We start from the raw sequence: 10,769 nt of genomic DNA, 5'->3' as shown, positions 1-10,769 counted from the left end.
ACCACCTTCTTCCTGAGATGAGCACCCTGGCCCTGGCTGGAGCCCCCAGGGACCCTTGCAAAGAGACCAACCAAAGGAAAAGTCCAAACTCAGTGATTGTGCCCCTGGGGACCCAGAGTTAATGATCCGGGGACAGTTAATGAACTTTCTTCTCTGCTCTCTCCCATCGCAGGTGGCGTGGCAGCCTTCCAGGCCCAGCGGCTGCTCCCTGCACCTGCCCCTCCACATCCAATTTCTTTGCAGTGTCCTAAAAAGCTAACCAAGCTGAAATCGCTGATGCCAAGGCTCTAAAGCTCCTGCACCAGAATTTAGTGTTCTCCAAGGCCCCAGCCTCGTCTCTGACTCCTAATCCTATCCATCTGTTGGGAACGGTCAAAGGATTCAGCGATGATCACTGCTGAGATGGTCTCTTCTGCTTGGGGCTGGGAGGATGTCTGTCCTGGAGGCTCACTTCTCATGAATTCTTGCAGTGTCCCTGCTTGTGCTTAAGCGTCTTCCTGGGTGCCTCCTGAGGAAGCCCCGGGCATTAACATCACAATTGTATTATGATATAATAAAGCTGTCAGTGATTACCCTGAAGAGGTGGCAGGCCATAGTGACATAGAGCATAGACTGAGAATCAAGTTGCCTGGGTTGAATCCAGGCTCCATTTAATAACTGTGTGATCTTGGTTCAGAATAATGCTATCTTTTCTATTACATACAGCTTACCTGGTGGGAGCCAGGCATTGTTCATGAATCCTCAGTTTAATAATAATAATTATAACAACAACTGGTATTTACTGAGAACCAGAAATGCTCTGATGAATCCACTTAATCTCCAGAAGACAGCCATGTTAATGGACAACTTGTGTGGTGATCAGGGCTGTTCCTCAGTCAGGATTGGACCCAGAAGCTCATGCACCTGAGACACTAATTGCATGGGTGGCTCACCTGAGGGCAAGGAAATTGTGATGAGGATCCTTTAAGGGTTCATTTCTAGGCTCAGAGAAGACAGGACATCATGTCCCCAGCCCAGCCCACACTATATGCCTTGGCTCTCGTCAGATTTCAGCAGCAGCCTCTGCGGGCAGTTCTCATGCACTTGGATGGTGTCCTGCCTCAAGTGCCTACATTCTCTCTCTGCTTCTCTACCTTGGTGGCCAACAATGCCCCCAGGGATAGTCTCAACCAATGAGCTATGGAAGGCAGTAGATAAATGTCCCAGCCTCCTGTCCTTCAGAGGTACGGTTCTTCAGAGTGTCCACAGTGGGAATGAGTCATAGTCAAGTAGTCAAGTCAACAGCTCACCATTTATTGGCTTTTCCTCCTTCCCTGATTACTCCCCCTGTTTCTTTAGTTCTACTTCTTGGGATCCCCTCTCAAATCAGCTCAGTTCAGTTCAGTCACTCAGTCATGTCCAACTCATTGCGACCCCATGGACTGCAGCACGCCAGGCCTCCCTGTCCACCACCAACTCCCAGAGCTTGCTCAAATTCATGTCCATCGTGTTGGTGATGCCATCCATCATCTCATCCTCTGTCATCCCCTTCTCTTTCTGTCTTCAACCTTTCCTGGCATCAGGGTCTTTTCAAATGAGTCAGTTCTTTGCATCAGGTGGCCAAAATGTTGGAGTTTCAGCTTCAGCATCAGTCCTTCCAATGAATATTCAGGACTGATTTCCTTTAGGATGGACTGGTTGGATCTCCTTGCAGTCCAAGGGACTCTCAAGAGTCTTCTCCAACACCATAGTTCAAAAGTGTCAATTCTTCTGCGCTCAGCTTTCTTTATAGTCCAACTCTCACATCCATACATGGTTACTGGAAAAACCATAGCTCTGATTAGATGGACCTTTGTTGGCAAAGTAATGTGTCTGCTTTTTAATATGCTGTCTAGTTTGGTCATAGCATTTCTTCCAAGGAGCAAGTGTCTTTTAATTTCATGGCTGCAGTCACCATCTGCAGTGATTTTGGAGCCCCCAAAATAAAGTCTGTCACTGTTTCCATTGCTTCCCCATCTATTTGCCATGAAGTGATGAGATTAGCAAAAGATGGTAAAGTAGAAGGTTAGCAAAAGATGAAGGAGTAGAAGGACACGCGCTCATCATCTCCTGCGAGAACTCCAAAATTACAACTTGCTGCTAAACAACTGTTGACAGGAGAATGTTGGATCCCACCAAAAAGATACCCCATGTCTAAGGGCAAAGGAGAAGCTCTAGCAAGATGGTAAGAGGGGCAGAATCACGTTTAGAATCAAACCCCATATCCACCAGAGATGCCCGGAAGGCCCAAACAAACCTTGTGCACACCAGGACCCAGAGACCCCACAGAGACTGAGCCAGAACTGTGTCTGAGTGTCCCCTGCAGAGGGATGAGTCAGCAGCAGCCTGCCACAGGGGCAGGGGCTCTGGGTAGAGCAGACCTGGGTATGGCATAAGCCCTCTTCGAGGACGTCACCATTAACCCCACCGTAGAGTTGCCAGAACTTACACAGGACTGGGGAAACAGACTCTTGGAGGGCACACAAAAAACCTTGTGTGCACCAAGACCCAGGAGAAAGGAGCAGTGTCCCCACGAGAGACTGGCCCAGACTTGCCTGTGAGTGTCCAGGAGTCTCTGGTGGAGGCCTGGGTTAGCAGTGGCCTGCTGAAGGGTCAGGGGCACTGAGTCAGGAGTGTGTGCATGGGACCTTTTGAAGGAGGTCGCCATTATCCTCATTACCTCCACCATAGTTTGGCCTCAGGTCAAACAACAAGGAGGGAACACAGCCCTGCCCATCAACAGAAAATTGGATTAAAGACTTACTGAGCATGCCCCCCCTCCCATCAGAACCAGACCATTTCCCCCTCAATCAAATCAACTACTTGCACCCAAATACTTGCCTCTGGCTCTGCTTGGAGCAATCCCTAACTAAGACAGTTGCCCAGTGCTGGAAGCCCAAGAGGACACCCTCTGGCCAGGGCAGTGCTTTCCATGCTGATTCCCAGAGCTCTGACAGGGCAGAGATGGATGACACACAGGGACTGTGATACTCAGGTGGTGTTCAAGTTTGTGTGAAACATATTCCAAGGTTCCCAGCAAGCTTGGGGTAGTGCTGTCCCAGGAACTCCTTATGAGAATGTAATGTTCTCATCTTTCAGCAATAAGACGCCACAGCTACCTAATGAGGACCACATTTCCCAGCCTCCCTTGCAGGTAGGTATGGCCATGGTCTTGCCAATGGAGTGTGAAAGGAAGTGATGTGTCACTTCCTTAAAAAGAAGTTGCTTGACCTCCACTTCTGTGGCTTGGCCTCTTCCCCCTCCTCCCCTTCTCTGGGGGATGGAATGAGGACCTGAGCTCTGACTTGGACGAGACCATCTCAGGTAGAAGGAACCAGGGACCCTAAGCAACAATGTGGAGTAGAGTCACCCTCCTGCTCAGGACTACTGCCTACCTATCTTTGGGATGTTGCATGACAGAGAAATAAACTTCTATTTCGCTTAAGTGTGAAAGTTGCTCAATTGTGTCCGACTCTTCGTGACCCATGGACTGGAATTATCCAGGCTAGAATACTGAAGTGGGTAGCTGTTTCCTTCTTGGATCTTCCCAACCCAGGGATCAAACTCAGGTCTCCCTCATTGCAGGTGGATTCTTTACCAGCTGAGCCACCAGGAAAGCCCAAGAATACAGGCATGGGTAGCTTATCCCTTCTCCAGTGGATCTTCCCCACCCCGGAATGAAACCAAGGTCTCCTGCATTGCAGGCAGATTCTTTACCAGCTGAAATAAACTACTGTGTATTTGCATCTCTCTGTTCCAGGAACTTATCTTGTGCCTTAACTAATACAGTCAACTGGAAGGGGTCTAAACAAGCAAATTATGAGTGTGAATGCTGATGTGACCTCATTTGTGTCCCAAGGCCAGTGATGCCTGGGACGTTCAGGTTATGTGACTCTCTTGCTTGATGTGCGAAGTGCTACAACTAGAGTGAGACCTCACTGGGAGTGAGGTGAGACCCAGTCTCCTCTCAACCTGTCACAGACCTCAGGGGCCCCCGCCTTGGCGTGTGTCCCCTTGCCTGGAATGCTGTGTACTTCCATGTTATTTTCTCCAGTTCCTCTCCTCCCAGGCTTGGTTGTGCATTGGGGCTCTGTTGCACGTGACATCAAAAGGTGTATCCAGTCAACTTGGGGAACTGGGCTCCACGATAAGTGGGCAGCTGGCTTGTGTCTGCTCATCATTGTTCTCCAGGTGTGGGCAGCAGTCCATCCTTTGGTCCACATGTCCTTATCTATTAAACAGAGCCAGGTGGTGATAACTTGTGTCATTAATTTCCTCTTTCTTTTTTAAATTTAATTTTATTTTATTGAAGTATGGGTGTATAGTACAGTGATTCAATTATTCATTTACATATTCCTTTTCACATTATTTTCCCTTATAAGTTATTACAAAATATAGTTTCCTGTGCTATATAGTAGTTCCTTGTTGATTATCTGTTTTATACATGGTAGTGTGTATCTGTTAATCCTGACCTCTTAATTTATCCCTCCCCCACCCTTTCCCGTTTAGTAATAACTATGAGTTTGTTTTCTATGTCTGTGGGTTTATTTCTTATTTCTGTTTTGTAGATAAATTCACTTGTATCTATTTTTTAGATTCCACATATAAGTGATATCATATGATGTTTGTCTTTCCCTGTCTGGCTTGCTTCACTTAGTATGATAATCTCTAGGTCAATCCATGTTGCTACAAATGGCATTATTTCATTCTTTTTAATGACTAATAGTTCCTTATATATATTAGTCATTAAATATATATATATATATATATATATATATATATATATGTAATAGTGTACTTTAAATAGCTATTGTAAATAGTGCTACAGTGAACATTGGGGATGTACCTCTTCATGGTCTTAGTTTTCTATTGCTGTGTAACTAATTACTACAAACTCAGTGGCTTAAAACAGTATGTGTTTATTATCTTACAGTTCTGTGAAGTCAAAGAGAACTTAGCTGGATTCTCTGTTTCAGTTCTCCCAAGGCTTCAGTCAAGGTTTCAGCCAGGCTAGGCTCTCATCTGGAAGCCCTGGGGAAGAAACCACATCCAGGGTCATTTAGAGTGTTGGTAGAATTCTGTCCTTGTGGTGGTAGGACTGAGGTCCCAGTTTCCTTGCTGGCTGTTGACCACCCTCTAGTCCTTATATTGGTCCCCTTTATAGTCAAAGTCAGTGATGATATGTATCTTTCTCATCTTTTGAATCTCCTGTACTTACTTTTCTGCTATCAACTTGAGAAAACTCTGAGCTTTTAAAGCTCATGTGATTGTATTAGGCTCACTGGATAATCTCCCTTTTGATGAAACTCAAAGTCAACTGATAAAGTTACCTTAATTAAATCTAAAAAATGCTCTTTGCCACCAAAGGCAACATGATCACAGGCATATTTTTGCATCATATTCACAGTCTTGGAGATTTGAGCAGGAAATCATGCAAACGTCTTAGAATTCTGCCTACCTCATCTACAATTCCTTGAATTTTAAAATGCTTATCCTTCCCCTTTCTTTGGGGGGAGGGCAGGAAAGCTCATATCTTGATGCTTGCTTAGGAGGAAATCTCTCACTAGGGCAAAGCAACCAAGAATGTTTGAAGGAGATAGGATTAAGAGTCAGAAGGATGAATAATCAGTCTTGGATAAAGGATAGACATTTTATTTGCTTATCCAGTCATGTTTATTGAGAATCCCTCAGTACCCAGGATCTAGCAGTGAACAGAATAGACATAGTCCCATGCCCTTGTGAAGCTGATGGTCTGGTGGGTGATAAAGTTTCCCCAGAGAGAAGTATGGGGTTCAGTGAGAGGAGGGAGATGAAGGCTAGCATGTTATCTAAGGGTGACAAGGGCAGGGGTTCAGGTAAATGTTTACAGTGTCTGTGAGGAATGGAAAAGACACCATCTCCTAGGTGAGGTAGAGCTCAAACAATTATAGGCTAGTCTAAAGAACATTAAGTTCTCTAAGGATCTCGAGTCTCCTCTCAGGCCCCATGGATCACCAGGAAATTATCTTGGTTAATTTGCCTAGCCTGGAAGTCACTAACTTGAGTACAGAAATGCCTACTAGGGCAGGAACTTAACATAAATAAATGAAACCGCCTGAGTGTGAACAAAAGGACAGGGCATGTATAATGGCAAATGGTGACTGGCCAGTGGCCTCCATGTGAGAGGGTAAGAGGGAGTGCTGGGGTCCCCACACACTGGAGTATAGACACCTGTCTATGGGGGTTGCCAAGATCCACTCCAGCTGATTGTGCCATGAGGGACAAATCATTAGATCTTCAGACCGACAAAATTCAGATGATTTTGTGGAATAGTTCAGATTTTAAAAATTTAAGTAATTTTTTAAAATGTAAGGATCTGCAGATGTTTGTGGCACAGGCCCAGCCATCAGGGATCTACTTGTGACATTCGATAGAGTTGTCCTCAGTGAGTTATGTTTGGATGCTCCATCATCAGCTTTAGCTGAGAAGCGCAGGCAGCCTCTGTGGCCCAGGGTTCCCATTCTGAAGTTCTGCATCATCATAAATGCCTTTGTGTTTTCAATAGAGGAATCCTGTGTCCTTGAGATTTCTCGGCTTTCTCCTCTTCTGCTGTGACCATGGGAACAATCGCATTGCCCTCTCTGCCATGCATGTTTTCAATTTCAATTATTGCTCTTCTGATGTCCAGTGTCTGCCTTTCCCTCCTCATGGTCTCATTAACCGAGGCAGCTGTCCAAGCTTCTGCTCCATTTCCTAGTAACCTGCTCTCTGACTCTGGGCTGAGAACCTGTTTTATTTACCTTGGTATCTACAGTGCCTGGTACATGGCAGGCATGAATCTCTCTGTGAGCATATTTTCCTGGGTAAGCATTTTTAAATTCTCAATAAATATTTGAATGTTGAATGAATGATGTGTTGGCCATTTTTTTGTTTGTTTGACACAAGAAATGAATGTATATGAAAATAATTCTGTACATTAAGACAGTATTGTTGAGAACTCAACCCTCAGTGTCCCTTAAAAAATTAGGATGAACAACCATCCTCATTTGCCCAAGAGTGAGGGGGTTCTTGCAATGTAGGACCTTCAGTTTTTAAACTGGGACAGAGGAGTTTCTCAAGACATGAAAACTTTCATTGCTGTAACTGTGACTGTCCTGGGAAAACATTGTTGGTCACCCTCCTCTAAAACAAACAAAAAACCCCAAAACACCACCAAAGGAATACAAGATTCTCTTGAAGCTCAAAAGATGGGAAAAGACCATTTCTCCTTCTAAACCAGGATGTTTTCTGTTATCTGCTGATGAGAGGTTTGAAAGTCTCATGTTTCGCTCTTTGCCTTGACCTCTAAGAAGGTCCAAAGTAAGTTCTCTGAATAAGGTCAGTAGCATCTGGAAGTCTAGGCTGTCTGAGATAATTGTTTCATTGTCTCTGCCTTGTTTTTTTAAAATCCTTTTTCTCTTCAAAAGTGTTAATGTGGTATAAATTGCACCCAGAATTCCATTAAATAACTGTTGCCAAGTGAACGTGAGAGAAAACCTATGTCTTTTGCTTTTTTGCTTCTCTTCAGTTGGCTATTATTTCATTCCATGTGTGTATTATTTCATTCCGTGTGTTTTTACTATTTCATTCTGTGTGTGTATTATTTCAGGAGTTGGCAAACTATGGCCTGTGGGTCAAATTTGGGACCACTGCATCTTTCTGTAAATAAACTTTTATTGGGGATAACAGCCATACTTATTAATCTTTGTATTGTCCATGGCTGTTTTCAAGTTACTAGTGCAGAGTTGTGATGGACACTGTGTGGCCCATAAAGACTAAAATATCTGCTCTCTGTAAAGTTTGTCCCTCTCTCCATTATGTCACAAACTGTAAACCCTTTGGAAAAGATTGCTATAGAATAACAAATTATACATAAATATGTGTATATAATAATGTATATATAATAATAATGTATAGGATATAATAATATATACAGTACAGTAATGTATACAATAGTGTATATATAATAATGTTTATATATGTATACATATATATGTATAATTTGCTTTCAAATATAGTTTCAAAATTTATATATATGTATGTATATATATGTATATGTTCTGTTTACAAAAGTAATATATGCTTATTATACAAACGTTAACATCACAGAAGTATGTAATGATGACAGTAACCATCCTTTTTAAAATAGTTTTATTTGTTTTTCTATTGGCTGTGCTGGGTCTTTGTTGCACAGACTTTCTCTAGTTGCGGTGAGCGGAGGCTACTTTCTAGTTGCAGTGCTCAGGCTTCTCAATGCGGTGGCTTCTCTTGTTGCTGAGCACAGGCTCCAAGGGGTACGGGCTTCAGTAGTTGCGGTTCCCAGGTTCTAGAGCACAGTCTCAATAGCCGTGACATGCAACTTTGTTGCTCCGTGGCATGTGGAATCTTCCCAGGTCAAGGATCGAATCCAGGTCTCCTGCATTAGCAGGTGAATTCTTTACCACTGAACCACCAAGGAAACCCAGTAACCATCCTTTTTAAACTTCACCTCCTATTGGTGGCCTCAGTTACCTAGCAATATAGATTGTATAGATTGTTCCTGATTCCTTTTGGTGCATAAACTAATCTATCTATATATATTATATATAATCTATATTAAAATAATACTGAAAAAGACATAAATCTCTCTAAGAGCACATTTCCCTGGGTAAGCATTCTTAAATTCTCCATCAGCAGCATTTTTCCACCCATGTCTCCATTGACACATTCGCAGACACTCCACTCATTGTTTCCAATATCTTCCCTCATTGATCTAGTTTAATCAAAAGCCCTTTCTAACTTGTCTTCAGAACAGCATCATTGCAAATTCTAATTATTCCTGGTACCTCTCATTATGATAATTATTCTTTTTTATCAGTACTAATTACTGTTCCTTCAAAACATCTCTCAGAACCAGTGAGGATGTCAGTTGCCTGAAGACTGTCACTTAGCTTCTAAATCGTCAGGCTAAGTATTCGGGACACGGCTTCAGCTGATCATCCACTTGCTTCTGAGATGTTCTCAGGACCAGAGCCCTGACAACAAGGGCCTGATTGCATCACTCACCCTCAGAACTTCAAGTCTTCAACGGCATCTGCCATCACCCAGAATCATAGAACCATGCTACTTTCTTCATACTGATTGCACCAACTTCCCCTCTCTCCCCTCACTTCCCTCCCCAAACATTTCCTCTGAGCTCCCTAGAATCCCCAGTTTGTAACCAGGAGGCATCCCCTATATTTTCAAGTTCTCCTCCAAACATTTTCTTTAGTTTCTTCCCTTGCCTTAAGCCAGAGTTCCACAAGCCTCTTGGGCAGACTTCCCAAGTTAGGCTGCTTTCCTCTCTTAACTCATTAACCCCAGGGCTCCCCTTTGCCAATCCCCAAACATTTTCCCTTTCCAAAAATTCCCAGAATCTTTCAAGTGAAGCCCTCAGATTATAGTGCCAGCTGCTTCTCCTCAGCGTGGTCATCTGCTTTCCTCTCAGTCATTAGAGGCTCTAGTGCCTAATGAACCACTATCTCTATCCCCACCCTGTTCTCATCATTCTTGGTGATTTCAGAATTTACAAAGATATCATCCAACATTTTAATGTCTCCTTTCCTTGGCCTTCCCAACGTCTTGTTGTTGATGGTAACTGTACAGTCTCTTAAATGTGAATTTCAAGTCTCCCCCCTTTTGACCTAAGTGTCCTCTCCTATTCTAATACCTCTACTTGAAACATTTTCCTAACTCAGTGAGACTTTTAGTTCAGAACTGCCCAACAGAAAACTAATGAAAGCCACATATGTCACTTAAAATTTTCTAGTAGCCACATTAAGAAATATAAACAGTTAAATTAAGTATTTTTATTTAACCCAATAGATGCAAAATATGATTGTTATATTTTGAGGAACAATAGAAACAGTGACAGACTTTATTTTCTCGGGCTCCAAAATCACTATGGATGGTGACTGCAGCCATGAAATTAAAAGACACTTGCTCCTTGAAAGAAAAACTATGACAAACCTAGATCGCATGTTAAAAAGCAGAGACATCACTTCGCCAACAAAGGTCCGTATAGTCAAAACTATGGTTTTTCCAGTAGTCATGTATGGATGTGAGAGTTGAACCATAAAGATGGCTGAGCACTGAAGAATTGATGCTTTTGAACTGTGGTGTTGGAGAAGACTCTTGAGAGTCCCTTGGACTGCAAGGAGATCAAATCAGTCAATCCTAAAGGAAATCAGTCCTGAATATTTATTGGGAGGACTGATGCTGAAGTTGAAGCTCTAATACTCTGACCACCTGATGTGATGACCTGACTCATTAGAAAAGACCCTGATGCTGGGAAAGATTGAAGGCAGGAGGAGAAGGGGACAACAGAGGACGAGATGGTTGGATGGCATCACTGACTCAATAGACATGAGTCTGAGCAAGCTTCAGGAAATGGTGAAGGACAGGGAAGCCTGGCATGCTGCAGTCCATGGGATCACAAAGAGTCAGACATGACTGAGACAATAACAAACACAATTATCATTATCATTGTAACCAACAGAAACATTTTTATTGAGATATTTCACATTCTATTTTTTTCTTCCTTTTAAAAAACTATTACTTATTTATTGAGTTGTACTGAGTCTTCGTTGCAACATATGGGATTTTCAGTTGTGATATTTGGGATCTTTATTTGCAGTATGTGGGCTCTAGTTCCCTGACCAGGCTTCAAACCTGTACCTCCTGCAATGAGAGTGCATAGTCTTAGCCACTGGACC

The sequence above is a fragment of the Dama dama genome, chromosome 10 (genome assembly GCF_033118175.1).
Source record: "Dama dama isolate Ldn47 chromosome 10, ASM3311817v1, whole genome shotgun sequence".
Classification (NCBI taxonomy): Eukaryota; Metazoa; Chordata; class Mammalia; order Artiodactyla; family Cervidae; genus Dama; species Dama dama.
The sequence above is the reverse complement of the archived record's forward strand: the minus strand, read 5'-3'. Positions refer to the sequence as shown.